The sequence below is a fragment of the Coenobita brevimanus genome, chromosome 93 (assembly GCF_032717465.1).
Source record: "Coenobita brevimanus isolate Jiangsu-jjx chromosome 93, ASM3271746v2, whole genome shotgun sequence".
Classification (NCBI taxonomy): Eukaryota; Metazoa; Arthropoda; class Malacostraca; order Decapoda; family Coenobitidae; genus Coenobita; species Coenobita brevimanus.
In genome coordinates this window covers 41,648,951-41,662,760 of record NC_137046.1, presented here as the reverse complement: position 1 = coordinate 41,662,760, position 13,810 = coordinate 41,648,951, and the positions used below count along the sequence as shown (strand labels likewise).

The 13,810-nt window shown below is 37.5% G+C and overlaps 1 protein-coding gene across 1 annotated transcript in view; it reads right to left on the bottom strand.

Moving 5' to 3' along the window:
- Nhe3 (Na[+]/H[+] hydrogen exchanger 3) overlaps nt 1-13,810 on the bottom strand; it is a 168,305-nt gene that overhangs the window by 146 nt on the left and 154,349 nt on the right. The window lies entirely within an intron of this gene.

Here is a 13,810-nt window from a genome sequence, read left to right as displayed (position 1 = left end):
TATATCCATTTAAACCTAAAACTGGGTGCAGTGAACCCTCTTTGTCCACAATTTGTTCAAAGTAAGACAATGTTCTCATCCTAGAGTAAACACATTCAGAGCACAGTGTTGTACACCAAATACTAAACAAGTGAAAAAAAAAAAAATCCCATATATATATATATATATATATATATATATATATAAATACTGTACAGGGAGCTGCAATGTTCTGTCAGTTTCCTTATTGTATGATGTGTCAAATCTTCAGTTACACATACGCTTCATATCCCATGGTCTGCAGTTATTCACGAGTTTAGAAATACAGTACACTGAATTTATCTACAGTACCCTTCATTTTAGCTGATAAGAGTTAGTAATCTTCTGAATGTATGAACAGCCCATACTGAGAACACTCTCTCTCAGATGAACATTCACATATGTATTAGAGGAGTATTTTTCATTCCAAGTACTGTACTAGTAATAAATAGTAAAAATAATAATAATAATAATTATAATAATAATAATAATAATAATAATAATAATAACAATAATAATAATAATAATAATAATAATAATAATAATAATAATAATAATAATAATAATAATAATAATATAATTATAACGTAATTTTAACTTACTAAAAAAAAAATCTAACTTCTGAGGCTGCAGTCACCAAGAGTGGATGAAATGTGAAAATGCAGGACAATTTCCAAAACTGATATTACAATGTACTTCAAACTGCGAGACAAATAATACAGAATGCTATGATGCATTAAAACTATACAAAATGCAAAGAAAACCAGAAAAATATGGAGACAAGGGCATACAATACAAGGGTGAGGTTTGCATGCAACAGCAACATTCAGTCAACCTGTCAATGTGTAGTCTTAGAGGGAGGTTTCTTCAGGGCCTGCAAAGGACATCAAAGTGCATTTAAGTTAGGATCAGAATCTGCTACTCTTGAAAATGTAAACTGTTTCATCTGGATTTGAAACAAAAAGCATAAATTGTTGCAAAACTAATGTAAAAGAAAATTAACACATTCAGTGTCAGTGAAGGGAGGCAATAAATTATTCCTTGGGATTTGGTTTGGAAATATTCAGTCACTTACATGCCAATTTATTATTTTTTTTTTTTTTCAACTGTCATTAACAAGTACAGTGAAGCTAAGCAAGAACTACATTAAACAAATAGGTACCTGAAAATACTTGTCTAATACAGATTTCATTCTAAATATCATCAACCATAACTGTATGCCAGTAATCAACTTAGCATACAGTTTTTGCTGACCTCCGGTGAGACATGGCAAGTTTGTGATTTGCAGTTTCCTTCAATGTTAATTATACTTTACACTGTTTATCCCATGGCACTTTTATAACAAGTATTACAGTAGATCCTAAATTTCATTAACTGGAAGAACAGTGGTGATGGCAAACACAAGGATAAAATGTTAAATCAAAGACCTTCATTTTAACTATGAAATCCATGCTTTGACAAATATGATGCTTGACAAGTCAGTGTTCACTTGGGAGGTAACTGGGGATTCATTTCCACAACAAATCGTCACCTTATATACTAATCCTTATTTTATCATACCAATCCCATTTTATCAGTGAAAGAACAATAAATTCCACTAAAGAGCCCTCTCAGAGAGATGATGTCAGTGGTCTGTGGTCATTAAATATTGGATCTACTGTAAAAGCAAATCACTTTGTACATATTATTTTAATTCCAATTTATTCCCCTCCAGCACCAGCAAGCAGAAGACTACAACATAAACAATCCAAAGAGTCAGAACCCATTGCCCTCGTTTTGCCATGTCACATACCAGTCTGGTCGTTTGGCAGTTAGCAGTTCCTTGGTGGTGGTAGTAGTGGTAGTACTAGTTAGTAGTGGGTGGTGGTGATGGTGGTGAATGGTGGACAGGGTTGTTAGTTACATGAAATTCTGGGCGTCAATACTGAGCTGACTGTGGTTGTCCGCACAGTTGCGCTCCCGCTTTAGAGTCCGGGGGGCCAGGCCGGCAGTCCAGCGTCAGTTATCATGAAACAAATGGCAGAAAAAAAAAGAAGGGAAAGGAAAATATATAAGCTTTAAAATAAAGGAAAGACGTGGCACTAAGCTATGCATTCTTTCATACCATCTGGCTCCAGACATTACTGATTGCTTCTGAGATGCATTTGTACTGTATTTGGGACATTAGCATCAAATGTAACAATTACAGGACAACCAGCAGGGTTCAAATTCAAGGACTGTCCTCTAAAAGGAAATAGACAGCATGAACATAGTCCATGAAACAAAGGCTTACCATATTCTAGTTTTCTTTCAAAACTTCATTTTTAACAAGCTCCAACAAAATCTCCGAGGCACTGCACCACGTGGAAGTAAGGACACATGAATCTCAATAAATATCCTACCACTTGCAACAACTGTCATGATAATCACACTAGTCTCCCTTCTTATTCCCCCATAATAACACTGTTATGGCTGCACTTTATAGTTCTCATAATACAGGTAGTCCCCCTCTGCCAGTGTATTTTAACAATCACAATTTTTTACTCTGATATACTTTCAACACAACCTTACTCTAGAGCATTTCATTCTACATTCATTGCACTGTACACAAAAAGTAAAATGCTCTAAATCTGGCAGCATGGGATCATGCAACTGTAAATATTAAAACAATGTAAATTTACAAGTACAGTACTGAGTCTTCAAAATCACTACAGAGAGCAGTCAAACTTATAGTGCTTCCTCAAAAAGCAATTTAGTTAAATCCATAGTTCGAAAGGTTTATAATAAAGCACTGAAATATAGCAAAAACAACAGACAGGAACACATCTGGAAATCTACAATCTTCGTCAAATTTAGCAGTCTGCTAGATAATATGGTTTAAATCTACAAAGAATAAACAGAGGTCCTGTAATTCACAAATCTAAATCCTGAATTGAAAATGCTACATTTTTACTTTAAAAACCAAGTAGTTTTACATCAGACTTTCAACAGCTAGCATATATAGTACCAATAACCTACTGCCTGAAAAAATGTCCTAATAAATAATCTGAAGCCTGAGTAACAGTTTCTGTTATAGTAAGCATCAGTACTAACTTTGCTGTATATCAGCAACAATAGCATGGAAAGGTTTATATAAGTAACAAAACTCTGCATTTATTACCAACCAGTCCCATTCAGTCACAGTATCAAGTGTGACTGGCAATATCGATAAATCAAATACAGTACACACTTAAATTTTTAAGGGTACCTATTAGCGTACAAATGTTAAAATGTGAAAATTGAATGACCTACCACTGTTCCTGGCTGCCAATGGGAAACAAGAGGAAAAATTAAACACAGCAGAACTGAAGCTCATCCTCTCAAATTAGCAGATACAGACAGCCTCAATTTGGTGTTTCACTAGATAATACTTTACTAATTCAATAGGGTGGCACCTCCCTTTGCTCGGGCTCCCAGACAACTTTACTCAGCACAAGGAGAATTCTGGGAGTGGAGGGGTGACAAATAGTTCTCATCAACCATTTCAATTTGATGATATTTATTTTCATTCTGGCTTCCTAAAAAATATTTTATTCAACCAAGGAAAAACACATCAGATTTAATGGATAAATTTTTGTATCTGCTCAGGACTGCACGAAAATACATGCCCAGAAATCATTCAGCTTTCATGACATTATGTCAGTACAATGTTGCTCAGCACAGAGTGAGAAAAAAGAAAATCATAATTAGGGAGTTAAATATGCCTCACTTTATCCTTTCACTATAAGGGGTCTCTTAAGCTGACTGGATGAATTTTTGTATCTGTTCAGGCCTGCAGTAAATTACATGCCCAGAAATCATTCAGGTTTCATGACATTATGTCAGTACAATGTTGCTCAGCACAGAGAGAAAGAGAGAGAGAGAGAGAGAAAAAAAAAAAATCCTCATAGTTAGGGAGTCATATATGCCTTACTTGACCCCTACATTATAAGGGGTCTCTTAAGCTGACTAAAATCATCTGGGGGTGTCAAGAGTAAAATACAGAAGTTGTTCACATCAACAATTTTACACCTTCACTCAAAAGATATGTAATGAATGTTATTCCAACAAATGCCAGACAAAAAATATTCAATTTTCAAGACCTCCTTAATTGAAGGTAGCAGTGTACACAACACTATCTATTCCATTTAAATTGAACATTGCTGATTTGTTTCTTTCAACAATACAATTACAGTACAGTAAAAAAATAATAATAATAAAAAATAAAAATATAAATCAAATGTCATACCCTTCAAAATAATTAAATCTGATTCATTATAACTCCCTCCACTGCTGTGACCCTTTCACAGCAGGATCTGAACCCTCATTTCAGACTTCTGAACTGCATTGGTGTGTTCTTATCTTACCTAACTGTATCTTTACAGGAATGAGTCCAGCTCGTACTGTACCGTGTTTTGAACCATTTTTATCATACAGATCCTTATATTTATAAATAGTTTTGGCACACACTAACTCATTCAGTAGTGCATTCCAATGATCAATTGCTCTACTTGGGACTCTGAATTTCCTTATATCTTTATGACCTCTCTTTTTATGCAGTTTTCGGCAGTGTCCTCTTGCTGTTGCTTCCCCACAGGTTACTAACTCATTTAGGTCTATTTTTTCCTTTTCCTGTGATGCATTTCTATAGCATAATCATGTCTCCTCTTTCCTTCTCTCTTGTAATGTTGGTGGATTTAATTTTTCTAGCCTTTCTTCACTGCTCAGATCCCTTAAGCTTGGTGCCCGTCTTGTAGCAGCCCTTTGTACCTTTTCAGTCTTATCTATGTGTTTTTTTTAGATGAATATTCCAGACTACAGATGCATACTCCAGGATTGGTCTAATGAATGATGTGATTATCTTTTTCAGCATGTATTCATTTATATGTGAATGTTATTCCCATATTAGCTAGCAGTGTGTACGTTCCATACTTCTTCGTGATGTGGTCAGTTGGAAATAGTCTGTTATTGATAATTACTCCAAGGTTCTTCTCCTTTTCTGATATGTGTAGAGTTGAAATTCCTAGCTTATTATCCCAGTCTAGTCTTTTTTCACTTTTACCAAACTTGATTACACGGCATTTGTCAACAGTGAATTCATTTGCCATCTACTGCTCCATCCATGAAGCTTAATTTAATTCTTCTTGTTGCTCTCTGCAAGAGACTGTGTTTGTAATTCTCTTTTGTATTTTTGCATCATCAACAAACATATTTAGATAGCTTGCATATCCAATGTTGATGTCAATATCATTTATATATACAGTGGTCCTTGTGTTTAGTGTGATTCAAGTTAGAGATTTTCGCGATTAGCAACAGGTTAGAGAAGGTACCAATCCCACGCATATAGTGATCATTTTACGCGTTTAGTGATGCGGGGCGTGAAATGCTTTGCCCATCTGCCACCAGACTGCCACTGTTATCACTGTTGTGAGTGCCTGGCGACATGCTTTTTTTCTCTCATAGTGCCATGCATTTGGTGTTTTTCACTGGTGAGTTGATGTATAACCATACAGTACTGTATCTGTATAATGTACAGTATTGCTAATAAAATGTGTTTCATTTTCAGCACTTAAAGTAGGAAATTGGGGGTCAAAAGGGTAACTTGGAGGATGAGCACAGACTAAATGATATTTTTCCCACATAAAGTACACTTTGCATTTAACGATGGTTTCACCAGACTAATTAAATCGCTAAATGTGAGGGACCTCTGTACTAAAAACATAATTGGTGCCAGCACTGAGCCCTGTGGCACTCCACTGGCCACTTCTCTCTACAATGAGTAACTTCTCCTTGGTACTGTTCTCATTTCCCTTTTTCTATGAAAATATTGCATCCAACAGTACAGACTGCCTTGGATTCCTCCTTGATGGTACAATTTCCACAAAAGTTTTTGGTGTGGTACTCTGTCAAATGCCTTCTTGAAATCCAAATACTGTAGATACTGTCTACCCATCCTTCTCTTTTCTGTAGTGTTTCTGCAACTCTATCATAGTAGCTTAATAAAGCAGTAACACATGATTTTCCCTGTCTTAAACCAAACTGTCTTTCTATTATCACATTGTGTTTTTTCTGATGATTTACCCAAATTTTCCTTATCAGCTTTTCTGAAATCTTGCAACGCTGGTCAGTGATACTGGTTACGTGAATTATGCCCATTTCCTTTCTTGAAGAGGGGAACAATGTTTGCTTTCTTCCAAATACCTGTGTCAGGTAGTTTACCTTGACTTCAGGATTCCCTGAATATTAAATATATTGGTCTGCTTACCAGTAGCTCTTCTGCACATTCATGTAACAAACAACCTGAAATCTCGTCAGGACCATTTGCGTTTCCTCTGTCTAATTTGCCCAGCTCTTCCTGGACCACCTGTTCCGATATGTTTATATTTGTTAATATGTGTTCGCATGCTTGTTCCTTTACATCTCTCTTAAATCTACTTTCTTCTGTAAAAACTGACTGGAATTTTTTGTTTAGTACTTTAGAAATATCTTCATTGATATAGATTTTCCTCTCATCCATGATGGACTGTATTTTATCTCTGACTTTAGTTTTGCTTTGTATGTAGCTGTAAAACAGCTTTGGTTGATCAGTACTCTCATTTATAATGTCTAACTCAAACTGCCTTTGAGTCTCTCTCCTTTTCCTTGTATAATAATTTCTTGCCTATTTACAGTTGTTATAATTATGTCCTTTCACTATTATGTCGTCGGTATCTATTCCACAGCAAATCACTTTTCTCTTTTGCTTTTGTACATTTGATATTAAACCATTTCTTTATCCATATTTCTGTTTACTTGTGCTGAGGGACATAATTTTGGGCTCCTGTTTCATAAAATTCACAGAATTTCCTACATATAACATATACATCTTGTCCTCTAAACTCCTTGTCACAATCTATTTGTATAAAGTACAGTGCTTCTTTAGGTCATGATAGTTGCTCTTTTAGTAGTTTAAGTTCTTTTTGTAACTTTCATTATTGCTAACTAAATCACGTTATCTTAAAATTGCAATTTAGTACTGCATGGTCGCTTTTGCCAAAAGGAAGGTGATACATTATGTTGTCAATTTCACTTTCTTGCCTAGTAAATATAAGACCTAATAATGATGGTTCTTCTGACCTTCTTTTTCCGGTGTTATTTTTAAATGTTGTGTTAAGAAAAACTTCAGTATAAGATCCAAGAGTTTTTCATCCCAACAGCTTTCACAGCTTCTTACATACTGTATTCCAATTTATATTAGTGTTGAAATCTCCAGATAGTATAATTCTTTCAGATTTTTTCCTCCATTCTATGTACAGTAGTAGGGTTTTTTAACTCTGTATCGTACTTTCTGCCAAGTCTTCATATTCACCTCTATCTTAAGTGTTTGTCTTGGGTGGCATGTACAAATCTGCCACCATTATTTTCCCATCAGATTTGTTGATAACTACTGTAATTAATTCTACTTGTGAGAGTACATCTAATTCTCTCTCTCTGACTTGAGTTTTTTGCCTTGTTAATATCATAACTCCTCCTTTTTTCAAATTATTCATCAAAACTTACCGTGTCATTGGATATCCTTGAGGTTAATTATTAGTTAGGCAAATAATATGAGGTTCCTTTTCTTTGGAATACAGTATCAATAATATTCTGGATACCATACCATCTACATATGAGTACATCAATTTAGTCATGTTGTTTACATATCTGACATAGGTCAAGTCTACTACCTTCGTTTTTTTAAGTCCCTGCTGTTTATGTGCCATTTTCTTACTTGTAACCCTACTACAGGTATACCCCAGTTTAATGATGCAATTGGTTACGTAAAAACCCATTGCTAAGTGGGTATTGTATATCGGGGGTAGATTTAACATGTAAAGTACAGTAATCCCTCTACTAACCAATGTAACAGAGCCAAAGGCATGTCCAGAAAGTGGTCCCATCCGGATAGTGGGCCCAAGCCTCCTACCGTACACTTGTACTTAACCCCTTAAACGCGGATCGTCGCGTTTGCGACGCTCGGCCAAAAGGACATGACAGCAGGTCGTCGCGTTTGCGATTCTAGTAAATTTTGAATAACCGCGGGCAAGCAGGCTCCAGCTGGTATTGTCTATCAGTACCACCACCCTCTAGCTACAACTAGCATACTTTACCTTTGTACTACTGACCTCAGTTGTTGCCAAATATCGCGTTTTCCCCCCGTCCCCCCCCCACCACGGCCCGGCCAGCCTGGCTGTGATACATGGCAGCGCTCTGAGCGCTCAGAACTGTAAATCTGCGCTCTCCTCTCACAAGCAGTTTATGCTACTAGGAAACGCTTGTTTCCCCAGTTGTAACACTAGCTTTTTTTCTCACGGTTTGCCCCTGTTTAGCGTCAGTTTACTGCAGGCTTTCAAAGTGACATTATGGCGAGTTCTAGCTCTTCCCAGTCAGTGCAAGCGGCCGACAGGAACGAGAATAAAGTGGCGGACGTAAGGCAGAATAAAAAGCGCGCCGTGGTGATCTTTTGGGAAGTAGTATGATTGAAAATAATGTAGTATACATGTTTTTAGCTGTGAAAATGGAAATGTTTGTTGAGTGACGGGAAGACCGCCGCCACAGTGCATGTCGGCCGTACGCTCCGTTGATTTTAGCCTTATTTTCAGTGCTTATTGTACAAATACGGATTCCTAACTACCTTTACGTTGTAGTATAAAGTTTACTGTGACAGAATGAGGCTGTGGTAGAGGGGAAACCAGGTTGCTGGAGGTGTGAAAGTGAAGATTTGGTTACCCAACTTTGCAAGTCTCCACAAGTCCTTGGGTAGTCCATGAAGGCTCAACACCTGTCTCTGGAGAAAGCTGAATGTAAGTACTATCTGCCATACCAAGTATAATGTTCTAGGGTTAATCTCTGATTTTTGGTGAATATTTTCCTACAGGTACTCAGACCGCGATACAACCCCGCCACTCGGGGGGGAACGACTGTACACAGCCGCATTTAAGGGGTTAAGGACCCTAACTCTGCCTAACTTTGAAAGCCACCTAAATAACTCCCTACCGGACATGCATAGCACCTATTTAAACCCATTTAAGACCCTATTCACATCAATAATAGACATAAAGCATGAAATAAATGAAAAGGAACCAAAGAATGAGGAATTAGAAGTGACTGTACCTCAGCCAGGGTACTTACAGCATGTCTGTGGCTGCCTTCTCTAAGGCTTTGGCAGTGGTGAAAATGCTCTTGAAGCACGTACAGTAATCCAGTGGTGTGCTGCACTGAATTCTTTGCACTGTGAGCTATAATTGTTTAACACTGCATGTTGTTCTTAACTGCACCACACCAGTTTCAACTGCCAATTTGCACTCCACAGTTAATTCTTTGCACTCTAAATTCTGATTTCTTAACACTGCACAACACTGCAAATTCCCGCGTGGTCTAGTGGCGAGGTATTGCAGTTTATTCACTGTTTATTCACAAACAACAAGCACGTTTGGCATCCATTGTGATAAGCATCAACTCACGATCGAAGTTGGACAGTAACTGTTGGTGACGGGGAAACAGAGTTGCCAGACTGCAACAGCCACATTACCAAACTCCTCAATTTTCATTACCAATTTAACTTTTCTTTACCAAATTCGTAAAACTAGCATTTATTCTTCACTAATTATATATAAAAGTGGAAATACATGTAATCACTCTCCTCATAACTGAGAGCATGCTGATTATTTTCACGCCATGTAGGCTAGCAGATTAATCAGACAGAGCAAACAATCTATCATCTCCATCCTGTGTATCTTCATACATGTGAAAAATCCACTTGGTAATGCATTATTCTGATTCATTACCAAACAAATTTTTCATTACCAAACTGGCCCACATTTGGTAATGAAAAATACCAAATGGCAACCCTGACAGGGGATGGGGGATGGGGGAGGAAGGAAGGGGTGAAGGGGCCTTGGTGTAAACAGCTGTTCGGCACCGCGCGGCAATTTCATATTACAGGTGGGAAAAAATTAGGATTTTGTTCTTTTTTTGGCCATTTTTGGGTTCTGAAGGTCCAGGCCCACAATGTTCGGTAAATGGGGCGTCCGGATAGTACAGGGATTACTGTATAGAGATCCGTTTCTGAGCCTCGGGTTTCCCCCCCAACCAAGTCCTAAACTCACCCAAATGAGTCCAAAAACAAGTTTCTAGCTCACCTAAACCCCAAAATAGCTTTAACCCGCCATGCGCCAGCTATTTTTAGTCCTATGGGTCACCCCAGTGCTGGCCATTTCTTGACCATTTTTTTTTTCAGCTAAAATGATAGATTTTGATGTGGAAACAACGAATTTCACCATTAAAATGCTCACTGAAGCTCGGAAATGAGTTTTATTGAGTCCTGCATACTCATATAAAGGTATAGCCGCTCTCTCATGCTCACCATGTAGGTGAGAGAAAGTTGTTTCTATGTAAGGTATACTCATGATATTTATGCTGGGAAAGTATAGCAATGTTCAGTGCACTTTTCTGATTACTTATTACTGCAACATCTATCATAGTTTGCGTGTCTTTCTCACTGTGAATGCATTATCTTACACTTACTTGAAGACAGGTACAACATGACTTCATTATGTGCAGTCCTGGCACTTACAAGAAAGTATTTACAACTTGACTTCACTACACAGTCTTTACACTTACAAGAAAATATTTACGACTTACACTTATGTGAAAATATATACAAAATGCCTTCACTGGGTGAGGCACACACGCAGAGTGAGGCAGAGCGAGCGTGAGGGGGGAAGTGAGTGAGTGTATGACCTTGACAGCCTGGGGGATGGTAGAGGAACAGTTACCATACGTGCCTGCCATTTATTACCCACAAATCTTGAAAAATGCGGTCACAGTGAACTTTTTTATTTCAAACTGTTTTAAAATGGCACTGGCACTTGCCGTGGAATTATGTCAGACCGTTTTAAAACGGCACTGGGACGCGGGAGGTTAAAACAAGCTAATTAAGCATAAAAGCAGGTTATAGCTCACCTAAACCCCAAAATAAAATCTGAAAATCATTAAATAAAAATCAAACTTAGTAAACTGTACCCCAAGATGACAATGTTCATCCCACCTATGACTAAAACACATTTATATAACGCTAAAAACAGTTTATATATCAACCTAAACACAAAATTTGTCTAAAATATCTTCAAAATCAGTTTTTAAAAAAAATCTAAACCCAGTGTTAAAGCAGGGTATGGCCATCGTTAGGTGGGGTATGGTGGTATCTCTACACCCACTGCTAAGCCAGGGTATCGCATCTAGGGGTATACCCATACCTTGTAAAAAAAATTTACTTCTCTCTTCCTCTGATCTTTCCTCATTTTCTTGTTTTGCTTCTTCCCTCTTTTCTTTTAGTAATCTGCATTCCTTCTGAGTTAAGCATCTTTTTATCCATACTATTTTTTAATTCCTCTGATTCTTTGAGTTTGCTGGCATTTTTTAATACTTCTTCTACAGTGTTCACACTTTGGAAGGTTACTTTCAAAGGCCTTGACTTCTCTCATACTTCCCTAGCTTTTTATATTCCTCCATATCTTTCTTACAGATGTCCTTTGATACTTCTTTCAAAATGTTCATTATATTTACATCTCCTTTTGGTTTCTTGAGATTCTGTTTCTTATTTGTTCGTCCTCTTTACCAGTGATTACTATAGATTTGTTGATCTCAGCTGATTCCGTTATCAGCTTTGGTCTGTTTTTTATTATTTCTTTCACTTCCTTTCTTATGCTTTATCCTTCAACCCTGCTTTTTAACTCAAAATCTAAGCATATGTACTCTGTGCTTTATCTGTGCAATTTTCTCATAATTTTATTTGCCTGAGTTAACTTCTCTTCAGTATCACTGCTCTGTTCTATCAGACTACTTGCTTGCTTAATTCTATCTGTATCATTTTTGAACTTCTCCAAAAATCTCTCACGGTTGACCACTGTACTCCCTATTTCGCTTGTTTTCTTTCTCGGTGAGTTTACCTAAGCTGACAAGTCATTTATTATTGTGTCTTTTCTGTTTATTTCCATTACTAATTATTCCATTTTTTCCCCTCAGTAGGTGTAGTTCCTTTCTGATTGCCTCTATTTCCAGTTGAAAAGTTTTCTCCAGTTCATTCATTTTCTCCACTAATTTATTGTATGTTTCCATTTCCATCAGTTCACTGTATTCCTCATTCTGTTTTCTACTTTCGTCCTTTCAATTACCTACTACAGGCACTTCTGGAAAGTACTCCACCTTACAGAAAGATAATTTCACTTACAATCTAGCATCTCCCTGCTACCTGTCTTGGTGTGGTATTGACAACAACCTGATGCTTGCTTGCCTCAGCGAATTCCTTGGAACACTGATTTTGATGTATAAATTATTTGGACTACACTTTTTTACTTATACTTCCTCTGCTATATTAAATTATCACTTAATTTAGCCTAGTACCAAGTTTGACTCATTATAGATACTCTTAGGTATGACCAGAAGCAAAGCGCGGCAAATGCGTACATCCTCACTGCCACCATGTGTGTGTGTATTTACCTAATTGTAATATACAGGAAATGAGCTACACTCGTGGGGTCCTGTCTATGTTTCTCAGTAAGTCAAATTCTGCTTTAAACTCGTTTAAGTTTTTAGACTGGACGATCTCTTTGTCCAGGCTATTCCACAGGTCTATGCATCTGTAAGGAAAACTATATTTCTTGATATCCTTCAAGCAGCTAGGCTTCTTCAGTTTCATTCCGTGTCCTCTTCTTACCCTCTTATCCCATTCAAACAGTTCCTGTCTGTCAATTTTGTCTAACCCCATCATGGTCCTGAACACTGCAATCATGTCGACCCTCTCTCTCCTTTCCTCTAAGGAAGGCAAATCCAGCTTTTCCAGCCTCTCTCTGTACGACAGATCTACCAGACTGGGGACCATTTTTGTTGCTGTTCCTTGTATTCTCTCAATCTTGTTTATATCTTTCTTTTTGTGTGGGGACCACATTACTGCTGCATATTCTAACCTGGGGCAGATCATGGCCACTATCAATTTTTTCATCATCTCATCCATGAAATGCTACTCTTATGTTCATCAAGAGTTTATACGTCTCTCTAACTGTCTTGTTAATGTGTTTTTCAGGTGACAAACTATCCTGGACCAGCACTCCCAAATCATTCTCTTGTTTTTGTGACTGGTTCATTACCCATCAAATAATTCAGTGATGGCCTCTTGGTACTTTTACCCATTTCCAATACAATATTTTACATTTCTTTGCATGGAATTTCATTTCCCACATAAGGCTCCAATCATGTATCCTATCCAGATCCTCCTGCAGCATTTTACAGTCCTCCTCAACCTCCACCTTCCTCAAGATCTTTGCATCATCAACAAACAGACTTGCATAACTGTTCACTCCATCTACCATATCATTTACATAAATCAGGAACATTACACCAACACCGAGCCCTGTGGGACTCCACTTGTTAACTCCCTCAATCAAGACATCCTGTCCTTTCTTACTGTCCTCATTTGTCTGTCTCAGAGAAAGTCTCTCATCCATTCCAGGAGGTTTCCTTTCAGTCCTCCTATATGCTCTAGTTTCCACATTAGTCTCTTACGGGGTACCTTGTCAAAGGCCTTCTCCAAATCTAAATACACACAATCCACCCAACCGTCTCTCTCCTGTAGCACATCAATTGCTCTTGAGTAAAAGCTCAACAAGTTGGGAACACATGACCTTCCACTTCTGAATCCAAACTGACTTTCAGCCAAAATATTCATCTCATTCAGATATTTTATCCATCTATCTTTCTGGATTCTCTCGCATAATTT